This window comes from Dryas octopetala, chromosome 8, assembly GCF_963921425.1.
Source record: "Dryas octopetala chromosome 8, drDryOcto1.1, whole genome shotgun sequence".
NCBI lineage: Eukaryota > Viridiplantae > Streptophyta > Magnoliopsida > Rosales > Rosaceae > Dryas > Dryas octopetala.
In genome coordinates, this window is record NC_141373.1 from 17,480,780 (window position 1) to 17,498,030 (window position 17,251).

Below are 17,251 nucleotides of genomic sequence, written 5' to 3' on the forward strand. Positions count from 1 at the left end.
TGAGCAGGAGTATTTGAACAATCAGAAGAGATAGACTTCATCTGGGAAGTTTGGTGAAAAGAAAAGGAAGTCTAATCAGGGAAATGACTCATCTTTTGGGAGTGGTACTAAGAAGAGGTCAGGACCACTTATCTGTTTTGGCTGTGGAGAAGAGGTACATTTCGAGAGCCAGTGTTGGGAGAGTTGCAGCTCCACATAAGAGGTTTGGATCAATTATTTGCTTTGGTTGAGGAGAGGAAAGACATTTCAGAAACCAATGTCCTAAGAGGGGAGCAACTGGACAATCTTTGGCTCCGCAACAGCAGCAGCAACAACCACAGACATCATCTACTAGACCTCAATAACAACCGCAAGCATCTCAGCAAGTTAGTCAAGGAAGTCAAGGTAGAGGACGACCCCAGCAAGCTAGGAGTGGTGGCAGAGTTTTTGCTTTAAGTGAAAGCAGTGGGAAAGCTACACTTGACGGTACGATTCTTTTATCCAATACTGAAGTTAAGATTTTGTTTGATACTGGTGCATCACACTCCTTTATATCTGTTTGGTTTGCTAGAGCTTTAGGATTAAGCTCTGAACTTTTGAAGAAACCTTTAAAATTCAGTGCTCCCATAAGAACATGAATCACTATAGATAGAATCTTTAAAGCTTGTCAATTGGTGATATAAAACCAAGTTTTAACTGCTGATTTGTTTCCATTGAAAATGGATTGTTATGACTTGATTTTGGGAATGGATTGGTTACAAGTTAAGCAAGCCAGGATTGATTGTGAGAAAAGTTCGATCATTGTAGTTACACCTGAAGGAGGAGTGGTAGTCATAAGGTTGAATGAGCATTTTACTTCCTTAAGCCCGTTGTGGAAAACTTGTTTTGAAAACAAAAGAGTTTTGTTGTGCTATGCCTTTATAGCATCAACGAAAGTGAAGGATGGTGAAAAGAAAGTGATACTAGTAGTAGATGATTATTCTGAAGTGTCTCCCGAAGAATTGCCAGGTATCCCACCGCAGAGGAAAATAGAGTTTAGGATTGACTTGGTACCTGGTACCCAACCTATTTTGATTCCACCTTATCGAATGGCATCCGCTGAGATGGAAGAGTTAAGAGTACAATTGGAGGATTTGTGAAGGAAAGGATTCATTCGAGAAAGTACATCACCTTGGGGAGCTCCAGTTTTGTTTGTTAAGAAGCATGATGGTTCATTGCATTTGTGTGTGGACTATCGGAAGTTGAATAGTGTTACTATCAAGAATAGATACCCTTTGCCAAGGATTGATGAGTTATTTGATCAACTCAGTGAAGCTAAGCATTTTTCGAAGATTGATTTGCAATCTGGCTATCATCAGCTTCAAGTTCGAGAAGAGGATATACCAAAGACTACTTTTCATACTTGATATGGACACTATGAGTTTGTAGTAATGCCATTTGGATTGACGAACGCACCAGCAGCATTCATGGACTTGATGAACATGATTTTTCGACCTTACTTGGATAAGTTTGTTATAATCTTCATTGATGATATTCTCATTTACTCAAGGACTCAAGAAGAACATGAAGAGCATTTGAGGATTGTTTTGAAGACTCTGTTAGAGAAGCAACTCTATGCCAAGTGATGAGTGTTCATTTTACGCTATTTTATGATACTAACTCCCTAACCTAGAGTGTTAGAACTCGATCTTTTTGTGTATGTTGTCTTGTTTTTGTGTTTTTAGGTCGAATGAAGCATAAATAGGAAATATGAGCAAATGGAGCCGTTTTGGGACATTTCCTGGTCAAACTAGGAAAATGGTCAATTCCTGGTCAAACCAGGAAAAGAGCTGAAATCCTAGTCAAATGAGGATTCCTAGTCACACTAGGAAACATCAAGTCCAGAACCATCATTGTCGAGCCAGAAATGAGAAATCCTAATTGGAACAGGAATTCCTGGTTGAACTAGGAAACCTAACCCTACTAGGGAAAGGAGTCCTAATGACACTAGGAGACTCCAAGGGCAATATGGTCATTACGAGAAGTCAAAATGGATAAGGAATCTTTCATTTACAAGAAATCCTAGTTGGACTAGGAAAGGATGGTCAAAGTCAACTCAATCAAGTCAAGGTTCCAGAAGCTTCTAGAAGGTGGTGGACATCCATGTAATCAGATGGAGGAATGAATTCAAATCCAAGAGGGAGAGAGGGGTAAAATTGGAAGTCAAAGTCAATGGTCAAGGGTCAACCATATCATGTCATAAAGTCAATTGGGCTTTGGGCCTAGGTGAAGTCGAAATCCACAAGAATGGTGAGGTGGCAGCCCATGCATGCATGCGCATGCCATGCAAGCCATGCGCCAACTCTAGAGCCCAAGCCATGCAAGCCATGCATCCCTAAAGCCCATCACGCCACTTGCTTGTTGCAGCCAGCCCATGTTCTTTTAAAGGAAACCCTAGCCCATCACGCCTACAAAGAGAAAGCCCAAGGAATCCTAGCTGAAAAAGAAGTCAAAACCCTGGAAAATAGAGCACCAATTTCGACAGCAATTCTTTAATTCTCCAGAACGAATCAGGTAGCATGCCATATATGGTTGGAAAGATACGGATGTTAGCTTCTCAGGGAATTTTACGGATTTCTATTCCGAGTTTTCTAACTCAAGATATGGTCATTTTAGTGGAAGTAGCGCAGCAGTTCCGCGAGCTGAAAACGGAGTTACGCCCAAAAAGAGCCCAAATCAGCCCAAGGCCCATGTTTGGCCGAAAATTATAAGTCTTGGTGTGCAAGGAATGCACTTACCCTACATTGAAGAAAAAGAGAAATCTCAGCCCCACTCTCCTCTATAAATATATCTTTATAACTCAAAGAGAGGGAGCTCTCTCTGAAATTTCAGAAACCCTAGCCTAGTCTCTCTCTTTTCTTGCCGCACACCCTAGCCTCCTTTCTCTCTCTTTCTTTTCTCACGCACCCTAGGAACCCTAGCAGCCCCCATTATTTCTCTTCCCTTGCCGCAGCCACCATCATCTTTCTTTCTTTATTTTTCTGCTGAACTGAAGGAGGAGGAAGAAGTCGAGCTGCTGCCACCTTGTGCCGCTGCTGCCACCTTGTGCCGCCGCTGCCACCACTCTCTAGGGATGTTCTTTTATTTTTGTTTTGAAATTCTTATTTCTTTTGTTTGATTCTAGTTTTTAATTGTTTTGTTTAATTAGTTTGCTTTTCAACATGGATTGAGAATTTATTTATATTATTATGATTTTATTTTCTATTTTAATTATGTAGGTTTATTTATTCTATCTTGCATGTTAGTTGTAGATTGATTATTGGATTTGCATGCTTTAACAAATCGTTTATCCGTCTCTTGGTCTGTTAGTTTGATGTTTGCACGTATTAAATTTCCACTATCTATTAGAACCCGTCACTAGTTGTTTGCATCCTTTGACTGGCCACCTTAGGGTAATTGCATCTAGTTTATTTGTTAGGTTTAGCTGTGAAATAGTCAAAGACACTAAACCACAAGTAACAAAGGAATAAGGGATTATTCTTGGTAGTAGGGTTGGGCGACCTCTATAAAGAAATAGTCAAAGCTTATATGTTGTGCATGTTTGACGTTCTCATAAAACTTAATGACTCCTGCATGGGTAACAGCTGCCTTAGCTTGAACTAGGGAACATGTAGGTTAACTGGCTAAGGAAGGCCCAAGAAGCTCTTAGTTTATGCATTAGGAGAACAATTGCGAGAAAGTAACTAGCCAAACCTTTTTAGCAGTCAAACTTTAATATGTTGTGTTCAAATTAACTGTCATTAGCCTTGGATGGTTATTGCATGCTTATCTGATTTGAAACCGAAAACTTAACATTGCAAGATAGAATAAAGGGTGTGTGCGTGTGGTGATGTGTGCGTGTGTTTCCATCTTCCAAAACCCCCCATTTAGTTATTCTAGTGATTAATTGCATTGATTTGTTGTTTATTAACCATTCCCTGTGGGATCGACCTCGTGCTTGTACGCTTTGCTACTGATGCGATTCGTGCACTTGCGAGTATACTTAGAATGAGATAATTGTTTATTTTGTTCTAAGAAAACACACATCAACAGATAGCAGCTAGGGTTAGAGCTTGTGGGTTTGCGGCAAGGGCTTGGCCTTTTTGGGCTTTAGTGACTCACGCAAGTCAGCTAGGGTTCCTCTTCCATGCGCATGGGCTGCTGGTCTTGGGCTATGGACTTGGTGCATTGGGCTTGCACAATGTGGGCTAGGGTTTCACTCCATGGGCTATCACCTTGAGGCTTGCACATTGGGCTTGCATGTTGGGATGAAGTGGCTTGCATGGCATGCATGCGCATGCATGGGCTGCCACCTTGGACCTTGCGCATAGGGCTTGGGCTACTTAGGTTTGGCGCATGCATGCATGCATGGCCCACCTTGACTTCGGCATCCCATAGGCCCATGGCCCATTTGACTTGTTGACTTGTCATCTTTGACCCTTGACCATTCACTTTGACTTCCCATTTTTCCCCTCATTTTCATTTGAATTCAAATTCATTTCTTCTCTCTATTCATTTCCATAGATGTCCACCACCTTCTAGAAGCTTTTGGAACCTTGACTTGGTAGAGTTGACTTTGACCAACATTTCCTAGTGCAACTAGGATTCCTTATCCATTTCGACTTCTCGTAATGACCATATTGCCCCTGGGGTCTCCTAGTGTCCATTAGTACTCCTTTCCCTAGTCGGGTTAGGTTTCCTAGTTCAACCAGGATTTCCTGTTTCAATCAGGATTTCCTGTTTCAATCAGGATTTCTCATTTCTGGCTCCGCAATGATGGTTCTGGACTTGATGTTTCCTAGTGTGACTAGGAATCCTCATTTGACTAGGATTTCTGCACTTTTCCTAGTTTGACCAAGATTTCACTCGTTTTCCTAGTTTGACCAGGAAATGTCCCAAAATGGCTCCATTTGCTTCCTTTTCATATTTCTGCTTCATTTGACCTGAAAATACAAAAATAAGATAAGAAACACAAAATATCGAGCTCTAACACTCTAGGTTAAGGAATTAGTATCATAAAGTGATGCAAACTGCACACTCATCACTTGCTCATGTTACGATTAGCGTTCTAGACCTACTGAACCACATTTGGGGTTAAGAACGCACAAGAACGTCATTACGGTGCATACTTGGTTTAATTTCATCCTAATTGCTCCAAAACTGGCACATTTTTCAAGAAAGGCATAGGGAAGAACTTGTTGATGTTAGGACTACAGGTCTAGACATAATGAACCACCTTTGGGGTGAAGAAGGCACGAAAATGTCATTTCAGTGCATACTTGGCCCAATTTCATCTTAATTTCTCCAAAACGTGCCCAGTTAGTAAGAAAATCAAGGGAAAGCACTTTCTCATATTAGGATTAGTGGTCAATACCTATTGAACCACATTTTGTGTTAAGAACGCATTAAAACGTCATTTTGATGCATACCTTGTCCAATTTAGTCCAAATTGCACTAAAACGTTCCCGGTTGGTAAGAAAGAAAAGGGGAAGAACTTTCTCATGTTAGGATTAGCGTTCTAGACCTCTTAAACCACATTTGTGGTTAAGAACACCCAAAAACGTTATTTCGTCCTAATTGCTCGAAAACTTGCCCGTTTGGCAAGAAAGACATGAAGAAGCACTTTCTCAAGTTAGGATTAGCGTTCTAGACCAATTGACCCACAATTAGAGTTCAGAGCGCACAAAAACGTCATTTCAGTGCATACTTGGTCCAATTTCGTCCTAATTGCTCCAAAACGTGCCCATTTAGAAAGAAAAAAAATAGGGAAGCACTTTCAAATGTTAGGATTAGGGTTCTAGATCTATTGAACCAAAATTAGATTTAAGAACGCACGAAAACCTCTTTTTGGTGCATACTTGGTCCAATTTCGTCCAAATTTTTCCAAGCTTACCCATTTGGCAAGAAAGGCATGGGAGTAGTTTCTCATGTTTGGATTAGCGTTCTACACCTATTGAACCACATATGGTGTTAAGAACGCACGAAAACATCATTTGGGTGCATACCTGTTCCAATTTTGTCCTAGTTGCCCTAGAACGTGCCCATTTGGAAAGAAAGACAGGGGGAAACACTTTCTCATGTTAGGATTAGCGTTCTACATCAATTTAACCACAATTAGATTTAAGAACGTCCGAAAACGTCATTTTGGTGCATACTTGGTCCAATTTCGTCCTAATTTTTCCAAACTTGCCCACTTGACAAGAAATACATGGGGAAACACTTTCTCATGTTTGGATTAGTGTTCTACACCTATTGAACCACATTTGGTGTTAAGAACGCACAAAAACCTCATTTCGGTGCATACTTTGTCTAATTTAGTTCATATTGCTCCAAAACGTTGCCAGTTGGCAACAAAGATATGGGGAAACACTTTCTCATGTTAGCATTTGCGTTCTAGATCTATTAAACTACATTTGATATTAAGAACGCACGAAAACGTCCTTTCGGTGCATACTTTGTCCAATTTCATCCTAATTGCTACAAAATGTTCCCGATTGGTAAGCAAGACATGGGGAAGCACTTTATCATGTTAGGATTTACGTTTTAGACCTATTGAATCACATTTGGTATTAAGAACGCACGAAAATATCCTTTCGGAGCATACTTCATCCAATTTCATCCTAATTGCCACAAAATGTGCCCATTTGGCAAGAAAAACTTGGGGAAACACTTTCTCAAGTTAGGATTAGCGTTCTAGACCTATTCAACCACATTTGCTGTTGAGAACGCAGGAAAACATGATTTTGGTGTGAGCTTGGTCCAATTTCGTCCAAATTACACAAAAACGTTGACGGTGGGCAATATAGACATTGAGAAACACTTTCTCAGGTTAGGATTAGCATTCTAAATCTATTGACCCACATTTGATTTTAAGAAAGCATGAAAACATCATTTCGGTGCATACTTGTTCCAATTTTGTCCTAATTGCCAGAAAACGTGCCCATATGGAAAAAAAAAAAGACCTAGGGAAGCACTTTCTTATGTTAGGACTAGCGTTTTAGACTAATGGAACCACATTTTGAGTTAACAACGCACGAAAAAGTCATTTTCGTGCATACATGGTCAATTTTCGTCCTAATTACTCCAAAACGTGCCCATTTGGCAAAAAAGACATAGGAAGCACTTTCTCATGTTAGGATTGGCGTTCTAGACCTATTGACATAGGAAAGCATTTTCTCAAGTTATGGATTAGCGTAATAGACATATTAAACCACATTTTGTGTTAAGAACGCACGAAAATGTAATTTTGACTCTTACTTGGTCCAATTTCATCCAAATTGCCCCAAAAGATTCCCAATTGGAGAGAAAGACATGGAGAAGCACTTTCTCATTTTAGGATTAGCCTTCTAGACTTATTGAACTACATTTGGTGTTAAGAACGCACAAAAACATCATTTCGGTGCATACTTGGTCCGATTTCTTCCAAATTGCACAAAAATGTTCCCGGCTCGCAAGAAAGATATGATGAAGCACTTTCTCATATTAGGAATAGCGTTCTAGACCTATTGACCCATATTTGGTGTTAAGAGCGCACAAAAACGTCATTTTGGTGCCTACTTGGTCCAATTTCATCCTAATTGCTCGAAAACATGCCCATTTGGCATGAAAAACATATGGAAGAACTTTCTCATGTTAGGACTGGTGTTCTAGACCACTTGGTTCAATTTCGTCCAAATTACACCAAAACGTTGACGGTGGGCAATATAGACATCGAGAAACACTTTCTCATGTTAGGATTAGCATTCTAGATCTATTGACCCATATTTGATTTTAAGAACGCATGAAAACATCATTTCGGTGCATACTTATTCCCATTTTTTCCTAATTGCTCGAAAACGTGTCCATATGGAAAAAAATAAAAAAAAAAGACGTGGGGAAGCACTTTCTCATGTTAGGATTAGCGTTTTAGACCAATGGAACCACATTTCGAGTTAACAACGCACGAAAAAGTCATTTTCATGCATACACGGTCAATTTTCGTCCTAATTGCTCCAAAACGTGCCCATTTGGCAAAAAAGACATAGGAAGCACTTTCTCATGTTAGGATTGGCGTTCTAGACCTATTGACATAGGAAAGCATTTTCTCAAGTTATGGATTAGTGTAATAGACATATTAAACCACATTTTGTGTTAAGAACGCACGAAAATGTAATTTTGATTCTTACTTGGTCCAATTTTGTCCAAATTGCCCCAAAAGATTCCCAATTGGAGAGTAAGACATGGATGTTGATTGTGTTTTCTTAGAATAAAACAAACAATTATCTCATTCTAAGTTTACTCGCAAGTGCACGAATCGCATCAGTAGCAAAGCGTACAAGCACGAGGTCGATCCCATAGGGAATGGTTAATATACAATAAATCAATGCAATTAATCACTAGAATAACTAAATGGGGGGTTTTTAAAGATGGAAACACACGCACACATCACCACACGCATACACCCTTTATTCTATCTTGCAATGTTAAGTTTTCGGTTTCAAATCAGATAAGCATGCAATAACCATCTAAGGCTAATGACAGTTAATTTGAACACAACATATTAAAGTTTGACTGCTAAAAAGGTTTGGCTAGTTACTTTCTCGCAATTGTTCTCCTAATGCATAAACTAAGAGCTTCTTGGGCCTTCCTTAGCCAGTTAACCTACATGTTCCCTAGTTCAAGCTAAGGCAGCTGTTACCCATGCAGGAGTCATAAAGTTTTATGAGAACGTCAAACATGCACAACATATAAGCTTTGACTATTTCCTTATAGAGGTCGCCCAACCCCACTACCAAGAATAATCCCTTATTCCCTTGTTACTTGTGGTTTAGTGTCTTTGACTATTTCACAGCTAAACCTAACAAATAAACTAGATGCAATTACCCTAAGGTGGCCAGTCAAAGGATGCAAACAACTAGTGACGGGTTCTAATAGATAGTGGAAATTTAATACATGCAAACATCAAACTAACAGACCAAGAGACGGATAAACGATTTGTTAGAACATGCAAATCCATTAATCGACCTACGACTAACATGCAAGATAGAATAACTAACCTACATATTGAAATTAAATAAAACAAAACAGAAACAATAAACAAAGTCCCAATTCATGCTTGCTAAAGGAAATCAGAAACGCAAAACTAAAAGCATAAACTAAACAACTAAATTAAATTGCATAAACTAAAAGAAATCAGAACCATGCACTAAATAATTCAGAATCATAAACTAATTAATTTCAGTAGCATAAACCAACAATAAAATAGAAAACTAGAAGGAAAAAGAAACAAAATCAGAGGTGCAAACACTAGGGTGGCTGCGGCAAGGAGAGAGGAAGAAGGAGGCACCTAGCAAGCAGGAGGAACTCACGGCAAGGTGAGCTAGGGCTTGCGGCAGCAGGCTGGTCCTTCTCTCTCTCACTTGTCACGCCACCTTCTCTCTCTAGAACCCTCTGAATTCGGCTCTCTCTCACTTTCTCTAACTTCTGAAAATAAAAACCTAAAATTGAAAATTAAACTAACAGGAGGCAAGAATGTAGGGTTCTGAAGTACATGATATATTTATAGAGGTGCAATCCTTGAGAGGCAAGGAGAAGGTGACTTGCGGCAGCAGCTAGGGTTAGGTGCATCAGGCCTTGCGGCATGGGCTGCTCCTTTTGGGCTTGAGTGGCGCATGCAAGTTAGCTAGGCCTTCTTCCTTGCGCATGGGCTGCTGGTCTTGGACCTTGATGTGCTTTGGGCTCACATGTGTTGGGCTGAAGTGGCTTGCACAAGATGGGCTAGGGTTTCACTCCATGGACTTCCACCTTGGGCTTGCATCTTGGGCTTGCGCATGGGCTCTTTGGCTGCTAGGGTTTGCATGGCATGCATGCGCATGCATGGGCTGCCATCTTCCTCCTTGCGCATGGTCTTTGGGCTGCTAGGGTTTGGGCCCATGCATGTGCATGCATGGCCCATCTTGGTTCGGCATCCCTAGGGCCCATGGGCCCTCCACTTTTGACTTCCCATTTTGCCCCTCATTTCCATTTGAATTCAAATTCATTTCTTCCCTCCATTCATTTCCATGGATGTCCACCACCTTCTGGAAGCTTTTGGAACCTTGACCAACATTTCCTGGTGCAACTAGGATTCCTTGAAAATGAGAGATTCCTTATCCATTTCGACTTCTCGTAATGACCATATTGCCCCTGGGGTCTCCTAGTGTCATTAGGACTCATTTCCCTAGTTGGGTTAGGTTTCCTAGTTCAACCAGGATTTCCTGTTCGAATCAGGATTTCACATTTCTGGCTCCGCAATCATGGTTCTGGACTTAATGTTTCCTAGTGTGACTAGGAATCCTCATTTGACTAGGATTTCTGCACTTTTCTTGGTTTGACCAGGATTTCACTCGTTTTCCTGGTTTGACCAGGAAATGTCCCAAAATGGCTCCATTTGCTTCTTTTTCTCATTTCTGCTTCATTTGACCTGAAAACACAAAAACAAGACAAGAAACACAAAATATCGAGTTCTAACACTCTAGGTTAAGGAATTAGTATCATAAAGTGATGCAAAATGCACACTCATCAATGGAGAAGTACTTTCTCATTTTAGGATTAGCGTTCTAGACTTATTGAACCACATTTGGTGTTAAGAACGCACAAATACATCATTTCGGTGCATACTTGGTCCGATTTCTTCCAAATTGCACAAAAATGTTCGCGGCTGGCAAGAAAGATATGGTGAAGCACTTTCTCATATTAGGAATAGCGTTCTAGACCTATTGACCCATATTTGGTGTTAAGAGCGCACAAAAACGTCATTTTGGTGCCTACTTGGTCTAATTTCGTCCTAGTTGCTCGAAAACATGCCCATTTGGCATGAAAGACATACAAAAGCACTTTCTCATGTTAGGACTGGTGTTCTAGACCACTTGGTCCAATTTCATCCAAATTACATCAAAACGTTGACGGTGGGCAATATAGACATCGAGAAACACTTTCTCTAGTTAAGATTAGCATTCTAGATCTATTGACCCATATTTGATTTTAAGAACGCATGAAAACATCATTTCGGTACATACTTGTTCCAATTTTGTCCTAATTGCTCGAAAACGTGCCCATGTTAAGATTAGCGTTTTAGACCAATGGAACATTTGGAGTTAACAACGCACGAAAAAGTCATTTTCATGAATACATGGTCAATTTTCGTCCTAATTGCTCCAAAATGTGCCCATTTGGCAAAAAAGACATGGGAAGCACTTTCTCATGCTAGGATTGTTGTTCTAGACCTATTGAGATGGGAAAGCATTTTCTCAAGTTAGGGATTGGCGTTATAGACCTATTAAACCAAATTTTGTGTTAAGAACGCACGAAAATGTAATTTTGATACTTACTTGGTCCAATTTCGTCCAAATTGCACCAAAACATTCTCAATTGGAGAGAAAGACATGGATAAGCACTTTCTCATTTTAGGATTAGCATTCTAGACTTATTGAACCACATTTCGTGTTAAGAACGCACAAAAACATCATTTCGGTGCATACTTGGTCCGATTTCTTCCAAATTACACAAAAATGTTCCCGGCTGGCAAGAAAGATATGGTGAAGCACTTTCTCATATTAGGATTAGCATTTTTGACCTATTGACCCATATTTGGTGCCTACTTGGTCCAATTTCGTCCCAATTGCTCGAAAACATGCCTATTTCGCATGAAAGACATAGGGAAGCACTTTCTCATGTTAGGACTGGTGTTCTAGACCTATTGAACCACATTTTGGTTAAGAACGCACGAAAACGTTTTTTCTACGCATACTTGGTCTAATTTCGTCCAAATTGCACCAAAACATCTCAATTGGAGAGAAAGACATGGAGAAGCACTCTCTCATTTTAGAGTTAGCGTTCTAGACCGATTAAATCACATTTGGTGTTAAGAAGCACGAAAACGTCATTTCGGTGCATGCTTAGTTCAATTTTGTCCTGATTTCTCCAAAACGTGCCCATTTTGTAAGAAAGATATGGGGAACCACTTGCTCATGTTAGCATTACCATTCTAGACTTATTGAACCACATTTGGGTTTCCTATGCAGGAAAATTTCATTTAGTGCATACTTGGCCCAATTTCATCCTAATTGCTCCAAAACGTGCCCATTTAGGAGGAAGGACATGGGGAAGTACTTTCTTATGTTAGGATTAGCGTTCTAGACCTATTGACCCATATTTGGTGTTAAGAGCGTACAAAACGAAATTTTGGTGCCTACTTGGTCCAATTTTGTCCTAATTGCTCAAAAACAGGCCTATTTGGCATGAAAGACATGGTGAAACACTTTCTCATGTTATGATTGTAGTTATAGACCTATTGAACCACATTTAGGGTTAAGAACGCACGAAAACGTTTTTTATGTGCATACTTGGTCTAATTTCGTCCAAATTGCACCAAAATATTCCCCTATTGGAAAGAAAGACATGGGGAAGCACTTAGCGTTCTAGACCCATATTTAGTGTTAAGAGTGCACAAAAACGTCCTTTTGGTGCGTACTTGGTCCAATTTTGTCCTAATTGCTCAAAAACATGCCCATTTGGCATGAAAGACATGGAGAAGCTCTTTCTCATGTTAGGTTTGGCATTCTAGACCTATTGAACCACATTTTGGGTTAAGAACATACAAAAACGTTTTTTCTGTGCATACTTTGTCTGATTTAGTCCAAATTGTACCAAAACGTCCCCAGTTGGCAAGAAAGACATGTGGAAGCACTTTCTCATGTTAGTATTAGTGTTCTAGACCTATTAAACCACATTTGGTGTTAAAAACTTACGAAAACGTCATTTCAATGCATACTTGATCCAATTTCGTCCTAATTGCTCCAAAACATGGAAATTTGGCAAGAAAGACATGGGGAAGCACTTCTACTTATTACGATTAGCGTTCTTGACCTATTGAATCACATTTGATGTTAACAATGCACGAAAACATCATTTCTTTGGATACTTAATCCAATTACAATCTAATTGCTCCCAAACGTTCCCATTTTGCAAGAAAGATATGGGGAAGCACTTTATTATGTTAGGATTAGTGTTCTAGACCTATTAAACCACATTTGGTGTTAAAAACGTACGCAAACGTCATTTCAATGCATACTTGGTCGAATTTCGTTCAAATTGCTCCAAAATGTGGCCATTTGGCAAGAAAGACATCGAGAAACACTTTCTCATGTTAGGATTAGCATTCTAGATTTATTGACCCACATTTGATTTTAAGAACGCATGAAAACATCATTTCGGTGCATACTTGTTCCAATTTTGTCCTAATTGCACCAAAATGTTCCCGTTTGCAAAGAAAGACAAGGGGAAGCACTTTCTCATGTTAGGATTAGCGTTTTGGACCTATTGAACCACATTTGGTGTTAAAAACACACAAAAACGTGATTTCGGTTCATACCTGGTCTAGTTTCGTGCATATTGCACCAAAATGTTCCCGGTTGGCAAGAAAGACATGGGGAAACACTTTCTCAAGTTAGGATTAGCGTTATAGACATATTGACCTGCATTTGGTATTAAGAACGCACAAAAATGTCATTTCGGTGCAAACTTTGTCCAATTTTGCCCTAATTGCTTGAAAACGTTCCCATTTAGCAAGAAAGACATGTAGAAGCACTTTCTCATATTAGGATTAGCTTTCTAGACCACTTGAATCACATTTAGTGTTAAGAACGCACAAAAACGTCATTTCGGTGCATACTTAGTCAACTTTCATCCATATTGCTCCAAAACGTTGCCAGTTGGCAATAAAGATATGGGGAAACTGTAACGACCCGACCCAAAGTTGACTTTTAAAAATAATGGACTTTCGTCTTTGACTTTGGGCACGTTGGAACGGTCTCGAGTCCACGAGTTCGTAGACACGCGGCACGCGTCAATCGGAGCTACGGTTTGAAAGATACGGGCTTTTGAAGCGAGTGGCAAACTTGTAATTTTTACGAAAGGGGGTTTTAAAAACCCAAAAAGTCAGATTTTTGTTCACTCTCTCTCTCTCTCTCCTCTCTCCCCGTGCCTGTCTCTCTCGCCCCTCACCCTCGCCGCGCCTGTCACCGGCACGTGACGGTGCGTCCGACGGCGGCTGGGCTCAGGTTTTGGCCTGCCGCCATCGCCTCCCTCCCCTCTCTCTCGCGGTGGTCTCCGTTTTTCCAGCCGATCACCCATGACGGAGAAACGACGTGAAACGGGGACGAGCCACCCCGCCGGCGATCTGCGTTTTCCGACGGAGTTGCGGCGCCGGACCACCTGGGTTCTCTTCCCCAGGCCACGGCGAGTCTCCCAGTGGTTACCCCATGCTCCGATGACCTCAAACGGCGGCAGATCGAAGATGGTTGTCCGATCGTCTTCTCCGACCAGTTTCGGCCATTTCCGGCGAGATTTGGCCGTCGGTCCAGTTGTCAAAAATGATCTTCGAGGTACGGGCTATCTTTCCCCTAAGGTGTGTTTTCCCAATTTTGAGAAATTGAAAATTTGATTTTAGGGTGTTTGTTATATTTCGAATTTCTTGAAATTGGACTTGAATTTGAATTGTTTTTGTGCAATTGAAGGTTTTATTATGCAATTGGGATTATTTGGAGCTGAATTTGGGTATTTCTAGGTTTGTGCCGCCGCTGCCACCGTCGGCCCCGCCCCTCGTGGCGGCGGGTTGTATGGTTTCTTGTATTTTTCCACTCCCTTAGAGTTCTAGTAGCTTAATTCTAGGTTCGGTGACTATCTAGGGTTATTTTTGTGTGTTGTTTATGGCCGGGCAGCCACCGTGTGTGGTGGTTGGCCGCTCGTTTCGGTTGTTAAACAGCTAGTTAAAGAATCTATTGTATATTGTTGGTTGTCTGGTCTTAACAGGTACATGGGCCCGGGAAATCTCATTCCCGATGCCGTTATGCTGCCGGATTTGGTATCCGAGCAATGGCCCCTGTGAAGGGTATTTCGGTCTTTTACGTAGTTAAATTGTGAGTGAAATGTATCGAACTTTTAATGTAGAGTACCGTTAATAAATCGTCGGTTTTGTGTGATTTGATGCTTTATGTTAAAGGAAGCCAAGTATAGGGTTCAGACCATGAGAAGGAATTGACGAAGATTGAGACTAAAGGATTAAGTGAGGATTAAGCAATTATCATACAATAGACTGTGAGTAGGAATGACAAACAAGTGAGGAAGGGGTCGTGAGTAGGAATCAATTTCGGAAAGGTTTCAGTATAGTTCAGGGTAGACTGTGAGTGGATCCTTGGTTTTCGAAATGTTTTGTACATTTTATAATTTAACTCTTTTCTTGATTTATTTGAGTATAGACAGTTTTCTGGAAAAGGTTTTGGTATTATTTTGGGGAATTTTTATTAATGAATTTCTGTCCTTTAGAAAATGAGTTTGATCGAGCAGCTTTCACAAGTTGAGAATAATTTTATTTAAGCGGATTTATGGAAAGATTTAAATTTCAGTTTTTATCTGGAGGAGTAGTTTTTGAGAGTTGGTTGATTGAGATATATAGAAGCGGTTTCAAACCGCCATACTAGTACCCCCTTCAGCAGGTATGTATTGCTCTGCACTCGCCTAGAGATGACTCGGCGGTGTACGACCAGCACGCAGGTATATATTGCTCTGCACTCGCCTAGAGATGACTCGGCGGTGTACGACCAGCACTCGCTCTGCACTTGCCTAGTTGGCAGTGTACGACCAGCGCTCGCTCTGCACTTGCCTAGTTGGAGGTGTATGACTAGCATGACATTTGCTCTGCACTTGCCTAACCGGCGGTGTATGACCAGCATCAAAGCAGGTATAGATTTGCTCTGCACTTGCCTAGAGATGACTCGGCAGTGTATGACCAGCAGTTCCCCGGGTACTAGTGTGGCGTGAGATTTCAGTTTGTGGAGCATTTTGCGAAATGAAATTACATCAGTAAATATTTTAAATGACAGTTTCAGTAGAGCATTGTGTTTTTATTTCAGTTATTTTAACAGTTTTACAACTTGAAAATATTATTTATTTTTCAGAGTTCGAATTACAGTTTTGAGATGACTTAAAAATGGATTTGAAAGAAGAGATGGATTTGTGAAATAGTTTTAAAGTTGGAGGGTTTCAAAGAGCGTCGTGAGTGAAATTGGATAGATGTTTGTTTGTACCGTGGGTTGTATGGCCTTTGTTCGTTAGGACTTGGGCTGGTTAGAACTTGGTAAGGTTTAGGCTTGAAGCTTGAGAAGGGAAGCGAGGGTGATTATGCCGTGAGGTTATTAATTAGGATGTGAATGTTTGAGGTTGATGTTGAGGTTAATAGTTAAAGATTAGGCAATTGATTTGCCAAAATATTTTATTATTATTATTAATAAGATTTGATGTGCATATGAGGAGTTTTTGATTATCTTGATACTTGGATGATTGGTGGTGGAATGTTTTGTAATTAAGTAATTATGGATATTTTGTGGATTATTTTTGAGTTTGGGGATTGAGAAAATCATTGGGGACAATTATTATTATGTCATTTCACACATACGAGCTCTAGTGAGCTTATCGGGTTTGTTGTATAACCCGGTACACCATGGATGTGGTGTAGGATTTGTGTTTTGGAGGTTAAGCAGACTGAGGAAGCAGTGGAGGGGGAGACGAGGTAATGGGACCCAGAAAGATTTATTTAATTGTTTTTACTCAGTGGTCTGTTTAAAATGTTTTTGACAGAATTATATTTACTTATGTTGTTGTGCATGGCTCAAAGTAAGAGAAAACAGATTTAACAGTTTGATGTTCAGTATTTTCATGGGCCCGAGGTTCGGGGCGTTTCAGAAACACTTTTTCATGTTAGCATTTGCGTTGTAGATCTATTAAACAACATTGATATTAAGAACGCACGAAAACGTCCTTTCAGTGCATACTTGGTCCAATTTCAACCTAATTGCTATAAAACGTTCCCGATTGGCAAGAAAGACATGGGGAAGCACTTTCTCATGTTTGGATTTGCGTTTTAGACCTATTGAATCACATTTGGTATTAAGAACGCACGAAAACGTCCTTTCGGTGCATACTTAGTCAAATTTCGTCCATATTGCTCCAAAAAGTTGCCGGTTGGCAACAAAGACATGGGGAAACACTTTCTCATGTTAGCATTTGCATTCTAGATCTATTGAACCACATTTGATATTAAGAACGCACGAAAACGTCCTTTCGGTGCATACTTGGTCAAATTTCATCCTAATTGCTACAAAACGTTCCCGATTGGCAAGAAAGACATGGGGAAACACTTTCTCATGTTAGGATTTGCGTTTTAGACCTATTGAATCAC